The 13528-nt window shown below is 26.8% G+C and overlaps 1 non-coding gene across 1 annotated transcript; it reads left to right on the forward strand.

The window, feature by feature from the left end:
• The first annotated feature begins 12948 nt into the window (after nucleotides 1-12948).
• Nucleotides 12949-13020, forward strand: TRNAM-CAU. The gene has a single exon. It is a non-coding gene; the product is annotated as a tRNA-Met (tRNA).
• Nucleotides 13021-13528: the final 508 nt, after the last annotated feature.

Below are 13528 nucleotides of genomic sequence, written 5' to 3' on the forward strand. Positions count from 1 at the left end.
TTTTTTCAAGTTGTAAATATATATATATATATATATATATATATATATATATATATATATATATATATATATATATATAGGGTTTGTTAACACACGTACGTCTGTTTTTTAGTTGGTACGTTTTAACAATGTGTACCGGATTATAATAGACAAAAATATCTTTATTTATCATGATTTTAAGTTTTAAGGTTAATGATATTTAAATAATTTTCATTCTCAAAACTAAAAAAGAAAAATAAAAAACCCAAACCCATCACCTCCCTCATTCCTCTCAACTCTTTCTCTCACTCCAACATTTTCTCTTTCATCCATATTGTTGCTCCAATTAAAAAAAAATAAAAATCAGAAACCCTTGCCTAACCCTAATCCACCTTCTTCACTTATTCAATTTGTTTCTCTCTCGTCTCCATACTCTCCCCTAGCCACACACAACAACCCGCGACATCGTAATTTGTTGTTTTCGTTCATTGGGAGGATGTGTTATATATTTTCCCTTCTTATTATTATTAAATTTTATTTTTAAATTAAATCGTGTAAATAAAACCTTCATGAATCAATTAAATTTTCATACATCATTTACACATCTACACATCTACACCACATTTCATTATATTTTTAAAGAACAAGATATTTCCCTCTATTGTCCTTTTTCCTTTACACAAAGTGTTTCTTTTTCCTTTTTCTTTTGGTATGGTATACATGATGTAAGATTACAACCTAGAATTGAAAGAATTGTACTCCTAGGGAGCTCTTCTATACCTATTTTTTTAATTTCCTTATGTCCCTTTTTTATCACTGAATCAACTTCTGCAGGCGTTTAGTATAAACTTTTGGCAAGGAATGAGGGAGGTGAGTAAGGGTTTGGGGGTTTCTTTTTTTTTTTTAGTTTTGAGAATGAAAATTATTTAAATATCTTTGACCTTAAAACTTAGAATCCATGATAAATGAGGGTATTTTTGTCTACTATAATACGTTACACATTGTTAAAACGTACCAACTAAAAAACAGACGTATGCGTGTTAACAAACCCTTTTATATATATAGATAGAGATCATAAAATATTTATGGTATAAATATTATAAATAGTATATTAATTTGTTGAAAAAGTTACAAATATTAAAACCTAGAAAAAATAACCAACAAAATTTATATAAATATAAAGAGGTCACCATTTTTATATATGTAAGTACTTACAAGTTTTTGTTGTTTTTTTTCTCTTTATTTTCATTAGGAAAAAAAATGAGAAAAAAAATGTTCTATAATTGCAAAATCATATATAAGTTAATCTACGTTATATGTTAATCCGAATATGCTTTCACTTGTGAATGAAGAATTACTTTATTGAATAAAAATTTTATTGTTTATTATAATTGTTATGTTTTGGATTTATAATCTAACAACATAAAGGTAAAAAAGTATATATTCTCAATTTTACTATTGATATAGAGGCTCGAAGGTGTTCTTATCATGCTCCTGTTTATGGAAGTCTTAGGAGACTTTTGTTAGATTAAATTTGAGAAATTTTTCTCTTTTTTATCTCGGAATTTACAAATTATTTTATGTAAAACTAATCTTTTTTATAGGCAAAATTATGTAAAACTAATGGGTATCATATTGATGATAGAGATTTCTATGGATCATAATTATCGATGTTTGTGGTTCAAATGTAACTTGGTTATCAAGTTTTTACGAAGATGAATCAAGTGTCTTAAAAGTTATAATGCTATAAACTTTGAAACTTTTCAATTTTATCTAAAAGTAGCCATTATGATAATAGACTTGTCAACTTTGACATCGATAAGAAAGTAGCTTCTATATGATTTAATGATTTTTTTAATAGTCTTAATTAGTTTAAATTTGTTCTCATAATAAATATTAATTTTCATATTGTCGTCTTGTATTAGTTATATCCTTTGCGAGGACGTGGTCGTTGTTTTCTTCTTATATTTTGGTATTTTCTTTTCCTTTTTTTTGTACGCCTTTGTATGTGATGCTACATGATGGTTGAACACTGAATGATAATATTGTGTTTAATGTGAACCTTTAAAGAAAACACAACAAAAAGACAAATGAGTATGATAATGAATAAATGCTTCTATAATTTTTTTTTCTCTATGTAGCAATATCTTTTTCACTGTAATCAAATAAAACTAAAGAATTGAGTTTATAGTTAAAAAAACTAAATCATTAAAAAATATACTTTAACTTTATTCCCGCACTTAAAATTAGAGAGTTATATTTTAAGGTATAGTAATTTTTACTTTTAATCTATGTAAAAAATTTACACCTGCACTATTCGTAATCTATTTGCATCCTTAGAAATTTAATATTTTTCTCTTAATGTCCGTACAAGATGTAATATCTTGGTTTTATATATTCCCTGACGTTAGCCGAAGACTTAAACCAAAAGGACAACAAATATTATAAATAACAAAAAAAAATGAAAATTATTATAGTTAGGGAAACATAAGAAATATTTAAACGTATTATTTAAATGGAGGCAAGACAAGAGTAATAGTTAATTGTATATTTTTTTTGTGTCTGAATGATCTGAATTCTGGTATAGCAGTTTATGTAGTAGACAAATCCTCATCACAATGCATCTCGCCACATGCAATGCTTCAATCTAGCATTGGCAATGTCAACAAAATAAATGAGTTGAAAATAGAATATAATCGTATCTTTTCCTCAAACACATCCCCATGATAATGCTTCAAATTCATTTTTGCCAATGAACATTTATTCAGGAATATGTTTCACAAACATGATGGAGATGGTGATGGAAGCAAGAACGCCCCATGAATATAAAATTATAACTTATAACTTATTAATGTCACGCTCTTCCAAACATTATTATCAATATTAAGATTGCTACTTCTTTTATTTCTTTTTAAGGCCTTCGAATTTTTTTGTCTTTATCAAAACTTTATTTTCCATATTTAGGACACTATTATAGAAATATCCTTTTGTCAGATGTATTTGTATTCTTCATTTCATTGTAAACTAATTTACATGTATTTATTATGGCGTACAACTGAAAACATTAAAACAAATAAAAAATCTAGAAAATTATTGCATTTTTTTAAAAAACGAAAGAGTGTTTCTCTATTGCATATTATTATAATGTTTTTATTACACGAACGAACTGAAATTTTTTACAATTACAAGAATTTTGTTTCTACAATTAAGTTTAAATTGAGAGAGAATTTTTATTTAAACTCAATCATTTCTATATTAATAATATCTTTAGTACAAAGATTTTTCTTTTATTGTAATTATTACAAATAGTTTTTCAATTTATTTCAATATTGATGATGTAGGGTTCAAACTTATCCAGCTTGTTGGAATTTGAAATGAACGAAACGATGAGAGTTGGATTAAGGGAAAGATAATAAAATTGAATAAAAATGAGAGAAAGATTTATGAAAATTAGTGAATTATGGGATAAATATTATAGATTGAAAATAATTATTTAATTGATAAAAAGATAAAATTATCATTTCCCTAATAATTTAACTTAAATTATAAATAGTGTAAATTATATTATAATGATATGTTAAACGAAAAAAAATATTGATAATATAGATAAAATTATATTATCATATTTATTAAATGAAAAAACATACATTTTTAACATAAATGAATCATAATATTGCAAAACTGAAAAAACACAAGAACAAAATGGTAATGATGTGGGGGAGTGAGTTAACTTTTCACTCAAATCTCTTTACTCTCTCCCACAGCCATTCAAATTTTTATAGCAAATCTTTACAAATTAGTTGATACAAATATAACACTAAGTTGCATTTTCATCCTTTACCACAGTAAATAGATATAAACAAAAACAGACTAAATATGCGAAGCAAAAAGGTCCTACCATGCAAATCTCCACAAAATTTTGTTCACTTAATAAAACATATTTATTTTAACATCAATAAGTCATAATAAGAATAAGAAAATGATTTATAGAAAATACTTATAATTTTTATTGTAATTTCTGCAAAAAATTGATTATCTATAACTTTTTCCAAAAAAAATGATTTATAGAAAATACTTATAATTTTTACTGTGAAATATTTTTTATTTCATATATTTTTTTAAAGTTTAATTTTTGCTTAAAAATATCTATCAAATTTTTTGACATTAAATTATTCGTAGAAAATTAATATTGATACTCGTAGATTTTTGCTACAACAATTATTAAAAACTACGCATTATTTACATTTTTTTCTATCAATTTCTTTTTCTACAAAATATGTATGATTTTTTGTCTAAAATATTTATTGCAAAAATACTTGTAGACATTTTTGGTAAAAATTATTTGGCAAGTATGACATGCACATTCTCTTATATAAAACTATCCTAAAAAATTATTGTGAAATTAATTACATCTATATTAATTAGATATTCTCTGTTGAGAATACTTTTTTTTAACAAAACTATTAACATTGATATTCTATTAACATTTATACTAATCTTTTGTAAAATTAGTTGATACTACAATAAAATTATTAAGTAATAATTAAATTTAGAGATCAAAACGATTAATCATTGACTAAAATTAGAGCTGTCAAGACGGGTAATCCGGCTCGACCCGGCTCGGTCCACCACGGGTTGCTTACTTAGTGAGACAACTCAACCCGGCTCATTTATTAGCGAGTCAGAAAAATTTGAACCCGGCTCGACCCACCACGGGTTGACTCACTAGCCCATTTAATTACAATTTTTTTAAAATAAAAAAATTACAAACTTTCTATATTCAAATTTAAACAAATTTCACTCCCAAAAAATGATGTTAAACTGAAGACAATTCAAAATAATAATAAAAAGTATAATATAATCCACATGTCATCTAGAAACAAATACAAAAAACATACAAATAAGTTTCTTATATGCCATGAGTTTCATAAATAAAATAATAAATTCAAAAAATAAAATTAGGTAGGTGGGTTGGCGGGCCAATCCCGCCCACAGTATGAGCCGAGTTTAAATGAGCCGAGTTGAAATCTGACCCGCATAAAAAAAATTCAATTTTTTTAAACCCAACTCGGCTCAAACTCGTGGTGGCCCGGGTTGGCTCGCGGGTTGTGACCCATTTTGACGGCTCTAACTAAAATAACACCATTTTATAAAATTATTAGTATATAAAATAATCTTTATTATTAGTAACATTAGTCAATAATTTGACTTATTACTATAATTGATTTTAAATTAGTTTATAATTTAAAAGAAAAATTATTTTAAAAATAAGGTAAGGAAACATAAATAAAGAAAAAACAGAGAAATTAAATTCATAAAATAAATTACTAAATAGTTAAAATTTTAATTTCAATTCTTATTTTTTTAAAGCATTCCTATTAAATATACAAATTTGGGCCTTCCTATTTAACAAATTACAACATTTGAGAAACTTTTGTACCCAAAATTCATATAGTAAAACATCAAATTATGTTAAAGAAATTATATCTAATCGATTTAGTTAAACAAAGATATGTAAATTGTGGAGATCTAGTCCAAAATCTTTCTCTCTAATTATTTCTTTCTTCTTTATCGTAATTTTTAAATTATTTTCGTAGAGGTTGAATGGATTGATCTCTGAATACGATAGGCTTCAACTATTCCAATGGGCAATTGAATCTAGGCGTCCTTAAATCAAGGGCTGCCTTAATTAAGTATAGTTTTTGGTACATATTAAGGACTCTGAAAGAGTAAGTTGAATATTAAAAGAAGAGATCCCAAAAACCAAAGTATAAAGCATGTTGTGAGAAACGTATATAATAGAGAGGACCATTTCTGCACGATGCTTCATTTCAGTAATCATCACAAGGCACGTGGAAGTTGATACAATAAAAACTGCATTGGGAATCAAAACTTTTTTATATCTTGCTACCAACATCAACTCATCATCATAATGGAACTCCATCTTCGCTAAACAACAGATTAATTTCTTAACTATCAAGATTAATTACTTAACTACCGAAAATTATTCAATACATTGAATCTCTTTTAATTCACTTCACCTACCCTTTCTTCATAATTTTGTTTTTGGGGAACAAAATTATACACATGTTTTATTTTTTAACTACCAATTCACATATTTTTAATTAAATCGATAAAAGTGTCATAAGTAAGTTGGATATTAAAATTCAGTGTAATTCAACAATCTAACTTTCTATACTAAGCATAGAAAAAAATATAACCTGTACATCTTCATCAGTTTTGTATTTAAATTGAAATGAAATCAAATAATTGTTTAGCTTTTGAGAATATTTTTAGGTTTCCTTATGAATAAAACAATTGCTTATAAATGTATATTCCAATTTAAATATAGATTTAGGACATAAATTGAAAAGGCAATTGAACAAAAAAGAAACTGGTTCACTTCCTCGTTTTTACTTTTATTGACAGCGAGTACAAGCAACACATTCTGTCCAAAGTTGTTTTCTATTTTCGAAAAAAAAAATTAAGAATGACATTCCTTATTAATGAGTTTTGTTTATTACTACAATTTATTTCTCCCACTCCTTATTTAGTTTTTAATTTTTGAAGTTTTAAATTTTATTTATTATTTTCATAGTTTGAAACAACATTAACTATTGCTTTATTAGATTTATTATTATATTTTATCAAATCTTTAATAAACTTAAGTATACATATTATTTGTAAAATAAAAAATGGTAAAATACTTAGGTCCAACTTATCTAAAATCTTAACACAATAAATTTATGAATATTCTATTTTATATAATGTTTAACTTCTTCATTTATATTTAGTGTGAGACTTAAACTCACTTAGATTCTTAATAATCTCTTTTTTAAAAATAAGTCAATTTCACCTTGGTATAATCATTCTCGAACGAAAATATTTACAATCATAAGTATCTATTTCGTAGTATAAGTGTTTATCAATGAAACATACCTATTTAAATTCTATATTAGAAGTACTTTTAATATAAGAATCGGATTGAACTTTTATATATATATATATATATATATATATTATTAAGATTAACTATTGACTTTGAGTTTTGATGATCAAATAAAAAGTTTTTCTGACAAGTAAGTCTATCTTTTTAAAATAAATAGTAAATCTTGTGATTGAAAAATATACAAGATGAAAAGGACTTGATTTTGAAGAAAAATCATTCAAAATCCAATTATATTATACCAATATTATTTTTCATATTTCAAAAATGCATATATCTGTGTTGAAACATTTAAATTAATTTTAAATTTTTACTAAATATTAATATATTTCATATTTTTCAGAAACTCAATAAAATTAACCTCATATTTCTATTAACATGAAAACTACATGGAATTATTTTCTTAACACCAATGGATTTTAACTCCGTTAATAACTTTCTGTCTCAAATCTAAACATATATTATTTATTATTTAGAATGTAGTAATGATTACAACACATGAATTATATGAAGGTGACTGGAACATTTAAGTGTCATGATTAGTTGCAGATACATTATTTTTCCAACTCAATAAATTAGTCCAATAATTAAAGAAGTATGGTACTAGAAGAACTTGTCTCCAACATGAATCTAAAACCCTTTATCAACGAAGAAGAAATTTAGGAGTTGATTGATGTAAAAGTTAGTCTAATATAACCTTAACGCAATAATAAAAACAAGTCATTTTCGAATCTTCAACATAACCATTTAAAGGAGTCATGGATACCATTTTCAAGTTACTATGTACTTTATCAAGTTTTATTAGCCATACAGTGTCGAAATACCAAAAGAAAAAACTTGTGTACATTAGAGTTTACAAAGAGCTTCATGTCCGTATATTTTATAAAAGTCATTCATGAATGTAACCTTACGTTAAGTAGTACGTCCCCATTTATTAGGGTTACACAAAAAAAGTAAAGTTACGTTCTTTGATAATTTACTTACCTAAATGTTTTGACCAAAACTACAAGATTTGATAGTTTTCTTTGGAACTTCCAATCCCTCCAATTCGATGGTTACGTCTAACTAAAAGATAGCTTTCACTTCATGGCATTCAGGTCAAATGGTCCACATGTATAACATGTTCAAAATTCAATCTTACACTCCCTAAAAACCCATTTTAATTTCGTCAACAATTTTATCTTTATGTCAAATGTTATAAATCAGAGCAGTAATGTCATTTTATCTTCTTCTTTTTAACTTTTCGATTTCAACCGTATCAGAGCATGTGACTGGTTTGTGGAATGTCGTTCTATTTTTGAGATATTTACCTATAAATGTGTGTCATAGTAAAAGTCCATAAATATGTATTTTAATATTCCATAAATAAACTTGTAAAATCATTCTCATCCAACATGGATTTTTTTTTTCTATGTTGAATCTTATCTTTGAAAGTCGTTTTTGGGTTGAAATTGAAAACAAAAACTTAAAAACTACCTCACCAACTTTCATTTCTATTTTAGTTTAAAAACTTGCGTTTTATAAAATGATGAAGGGATGAAAAAAAAAAAAACAAGGACAAAATGAAATTACTTGATAGGAAAAGTTTTTCTTAGATACAATTTTATTAACAGTACAAATAAATAAGTAAAGAAAAAGACAGAAGTCTAAAGTTAAACATGTTATATTTAATGAGTGAAATATATGTTTTGAATTTCTTCTTCACGTTTAATAGGAGTGAAACATAATAAAGACGTTTAAAGTTATACTAAAATTTGAAACTATATTTTTATGACCTTAGATACTTTCTACACCATTTCATCTAATTCCTAGGACCTTCTTGATACTAAGGAACTTTAGAAAACACCACTCTAACTCAAAATGACCACTTTAAATCAAATCAATTTCTTTAAACTACCCAAATTCATTTCTACTATTTTTAACACCAATTTTAATTAACCAAAGGTACAAACAGTCATAAACAACTCTATGACAGACCTCAAATAATCCTTTTAACCCTAGACCTTCTAATTCAAAATCTCACCCATCACACCCCATAAAACTAGTTCCAATTCAAGCCAAATTCAACATATCAACTACTAAAGAGTCTTACAAAAGTTTTCCTACCATTTTTAAAGCTCAAACAAGTTTTAAATCATCTAAAGATGAATCTAAAAGTTCAGTTTTACATCAAACTTACTTCCTTTAAACTTTCACCTATTAAAACCTCTAAAATTGAGTATAAAATCTTCTAAACCTCACTCTACCAACTAAGATCAGTTTGTAACCCAAATTTAATCTATCTCTAAGCTCCAACATGTTTTTATTAATATGAAAACAAACATGAAATATCCTATTACCCGCTCCAACCATTTCCTTACAATTTTGCCTATTAAACCTCTATTTCAAATACCAAACCATTCATGATACTCACCACCCTTTAACCATTTCAGTTAATTCCAATCATCAATATCACATCACAAGTACATAGTTCATGACAACTAATCAATTCAAACATACTAAACATAGTACCCAACATCATTCAACTAAATAATCATAATTTTCAACAAATCAAAAGCATGTATCATTTTCCTATACTATTAAATATCAATTCATACTCAATAATTCAATTATAAAATAACTTTAGCTTCCCTTACCTTTTAAAACTCCAACTAGCTATAAAGAACCCAACTTTGCTCCCTTAACTCAAAGAGACCAAACAACATCTACAAACCACGAAAATATGATTATGGCATACCATTAGAACCACTGCTCGATAGAAAACCTAAGAGGAAGCTCAAACCAGACATGCGACAGAGAAAAACTCTACATGCATCGAAAAATGTGAAACTAGAGAAAAAGAGTATAAAACTAATTTTTTTAGAAACTGATTAGGTACACTTGAAGATCTTACTGTAAGAATCACACGAACGGTCTTCGATCTTCAAATACATGAATAAGATGTAAGAATCTATAGAGAAAAGACAAAGGACTCTAAAAAAGTAGTTTATAAAAAGATTGTGTGTTTTAAAATAATAAAATTTGTTTATCACAATTCCTTTTATATTAAAACCTTTTAATATTAAAATAACAAAGACTCATTATTTTTAACTCACTATTACTTCTAAAATACCACTTTTTCTAAGTCTTCACATTATAATGAACTATATATAAATTTGTAGAAAATGAAGTGAGAACTTTCCATTTTTCTTAAAAGTGATACCATGTTTTTTTTCAAATTAAATATGAGAATCATATTATTATATAATTTCTTTTTTTCCTTATAGTTCAAGCAAACATATCCAACTAAAATAAATCTTAAAACAAACAATGATAAAGAATTTAAACAAACACATCTCACAAAAATAAATATCAAAACAAGTAAGAAATTACTTGTGTTTGAAATGTTTTACAATTGAATGTTTTTGCTAAAAAGAGCCACCACTAATTTTATAGAAAAGGCTTAAATATGTCAAAAACTCATAATACAGTCACATAAATAAATATTACATTATAAAATTAGTCATAGTAAAAGGGTCTTCACCTTGTGATACTAATTTCAAGGAGACAAATTTAGCGATTTTTTTTTTCTTTAAAAATAATATAACTCTGTTTTACTTTTAACTTTTTTTTAAAAGAAAATTAAAATTGGTAATTCAAGACATTAAAATCAAGATAAATTAGATGGTTCCCCAAACTTCTCGTACATGTACACCCATTTATTATTATTATTATTATTATTATATATATATATATATATATATATATATATATATATATATATATATATATATATATATATATATATACCAACTCTTCCTTGATTTAAGAATTTATACGTCCACCTATGTTTATGGAGTTGAAAGTCACAAAAATTCAAATATAGAATCAGCCTCTTAAAATCTTTGCATTTGTTAGTTAGAATCACTGTGTATATCCCATTTCGATAACAATAATAATATACAAGTAAATTTTAGTTAGGTAATGGTAATTTTTTTTAACAAGAGTAGAGTTTTAAAATTCAATATTATTTTATGTCCCTGATTTTCCATTAAACTGGGAAAAAATTAGGTCAAAGGTACCTTTATTGAAGCAGGGAGAGGGCTGGGTCCTTAGGTAGCTCCATAATTATGTTGTACAAATTTATCTTTTCCAAAAAAACCTAATCGATGTCCCTGCCAAAGCTGTGAATATGGTTGTCACTGTTTCCTATGCCCTCGTGTTCATCAGTTAGCCCACGATAATAAATAATGAGCGTGGTAGAAAATATATGGGCCCATCCAAGCACACATGTTCAATCTGTGGTGCTTGTCAAGCCCATCTCTGTGGCCCATTGGAAGGGCCAGAAAGTGGAAGTCCATGCTATCACTTAACCTGAGCAGCATTTGGAAAATCAAATTAGAAAAAATGTATTACTTTATTTTATACTTAATACATTTTAAAATATAAAAAAAAACATGAAATAAGAGTAAAAACAAAAGAATAAGACGGACTCGTTTTTCTCATTCTATTTATGTACCTAATACTTCCTTAGTTAAAATAGTAACGCAGTTCATGTTCTAAAAGTCTGGGATTTGTTTCTCTTTTTTTTTTTCTTTTTCATATATGTCGGATTTTTATTTTTATTTTTTTGTAAAAAAAAAAATCTAATAATAGAAATTTCTTGAAACCCTGAAAGGAAGGAAAATGTTGTGAATGGACAAATGGTTATACAACTATATTTTGTTGTTTGTTTTTGTGTGTTTAGAGTTTTCAAGGACAGGGAGAATTGGGGACTAGGAATGGTGGGGCAAGAATTAGTTTTGTCCATCAACATATTCATCCAAGATCATGATAAGTTTGGGGATAAGGATTGATGAAGGCAATATAAAAACAAAACATTAATGAATTAAAATATTTTTTTTATAATTTTTTTGTAAAATAAGTATTAAAAAGTTTGTCTGAGTTAAAATTAATTTATGAACAAATTTAAAAAAAATATATGGATATGTATTTAAACTATTTTTTCTGTAAACTACTGAGTCCGGCCTTCAATCATGGCTATACCCGGAAATACTCGACATAATATTAAATAAATAGAAAATAAAGTTAAATAATGAATATACTATTAAAAAGAAGTTAGATCAGATCTATAGAAAAAAAAAATAGAGACTTTTGCAAACGTGATTGAGAATTTGAAACAGAAAAAAACATGGTTTACATTACATCTCTGAACATATCTTTTGTAGAGTAAAGTATATATTATAATTATTTAGAAACCTCAAGTTTCAATTAGTGATAGGTTGATATAATATTAGAAAAATGTGAGAACAGCAGCAACGAAAAAGGTGACAAGAGGCACATAGCATTTTGACATTGCATGATTGGAGAGTAGCTTGTTGGTAAGAAGCCACGTGGAGTGGGGAGAAAAAACATTTGTGATTTGAGAGAAATAAATGTCTTTCTGAAGGAACAACGTTCCTGTCTGTAAGAAAAGAAGTGAAGGACATGCAAATCTGAAGGTTCAAGGAAGTAATGATGCCAATTTATAAATAACAGAGCAATGATGTGTTACAAAAAAACATTATTGGATAGTTGTTTCAATGATGAACCCTATAAACAAGCTGAATCAGAAGTTGGGTAGGAAAAAAATATAGCTAGCGTGAGGAATATTTTCCCGAAAGTCGAGCACAAAAAATAATGCTGAAAAGTAAATAAAAGAGAGGAATCAAAAGCTGGAATGGTATTATTGAAGAGGAAGAGACGTTGTCCAGTTAAGTAAAGCATCAAACTTTTGATCACCACACATTACTATTATGACTGTTACTTCTTTTTTATCTTCTGTCTCTCTTCTCTCAGCTATGCATTGCACACCCCACAACCCTTTGTCTCAACGACTCATATCTTCTTTCACTCTTTTCATTCTCTATCCTCATCAACCCTACTATCTTTTACAAAAACCTATATTATACTACTATGGAAGGGGACCACTCTGTCGAACTTAAAAAGACAACATTTATACTTATTTAGTCTATATATAAAAGTTTGCATATTATTTATATTAAATCAGAGTGGCGCAGCGGAAGCGTGGTGGGCCCATAACCCACAGGTCCCAGGATCGAAACCTGGCTCTGATAGAGTGGCTTCCGATTTTATTTTATTTTTCCCTTTTATCCATCGTTTTTGAAAATGAAAATGTAATAATAAGGCCGAAGAGTCATGGGTCCAAATAATGGATTTTTGATATTGTGAACCACTCTTATTAACTACAAAGTCCATACAAATTTTTTCTTCACAAAAAAAAAAACTTATGAGAAAGATAATCCAACCTTACATTTAGAACATTGTGAATTTCTGATGACAACTCGTATTTCACAATTATGCAAACAAATACATGTTAGATATATGGATTACCAAAATACGGCATTTAATTCAGAGAAATACAATTAATGATGCGTATTACTTTTTAATACACATTGATATTTTTATGTCGAAAAAGTTACTCAATGTGTAGAGCTTCTTATTGGGTTTGGAATAACAGGTTGAATCCTTACCACTGCACATTGTTCATATTTTGGGATAACAGTCCAAGACTATGCCTATTGCATGTGCAACAAAACTGAACCAAAGTGATATGTAGACATT

Source organism: Vigna radiata, chromosome 7, assembly GCF_000741045.1.
Source record: "Vigna radiata var. radiata cultivar VC1973A chromosome 7, Vradiata_ver6, whole genome shotgun sequence".
NCBI classification, from domain to species: Eukaryota; Viridiplantae; Streptophyta; class Magnoliopsida; order Fabales; family Fabaceae; genus Vigna; species Vigna radiata.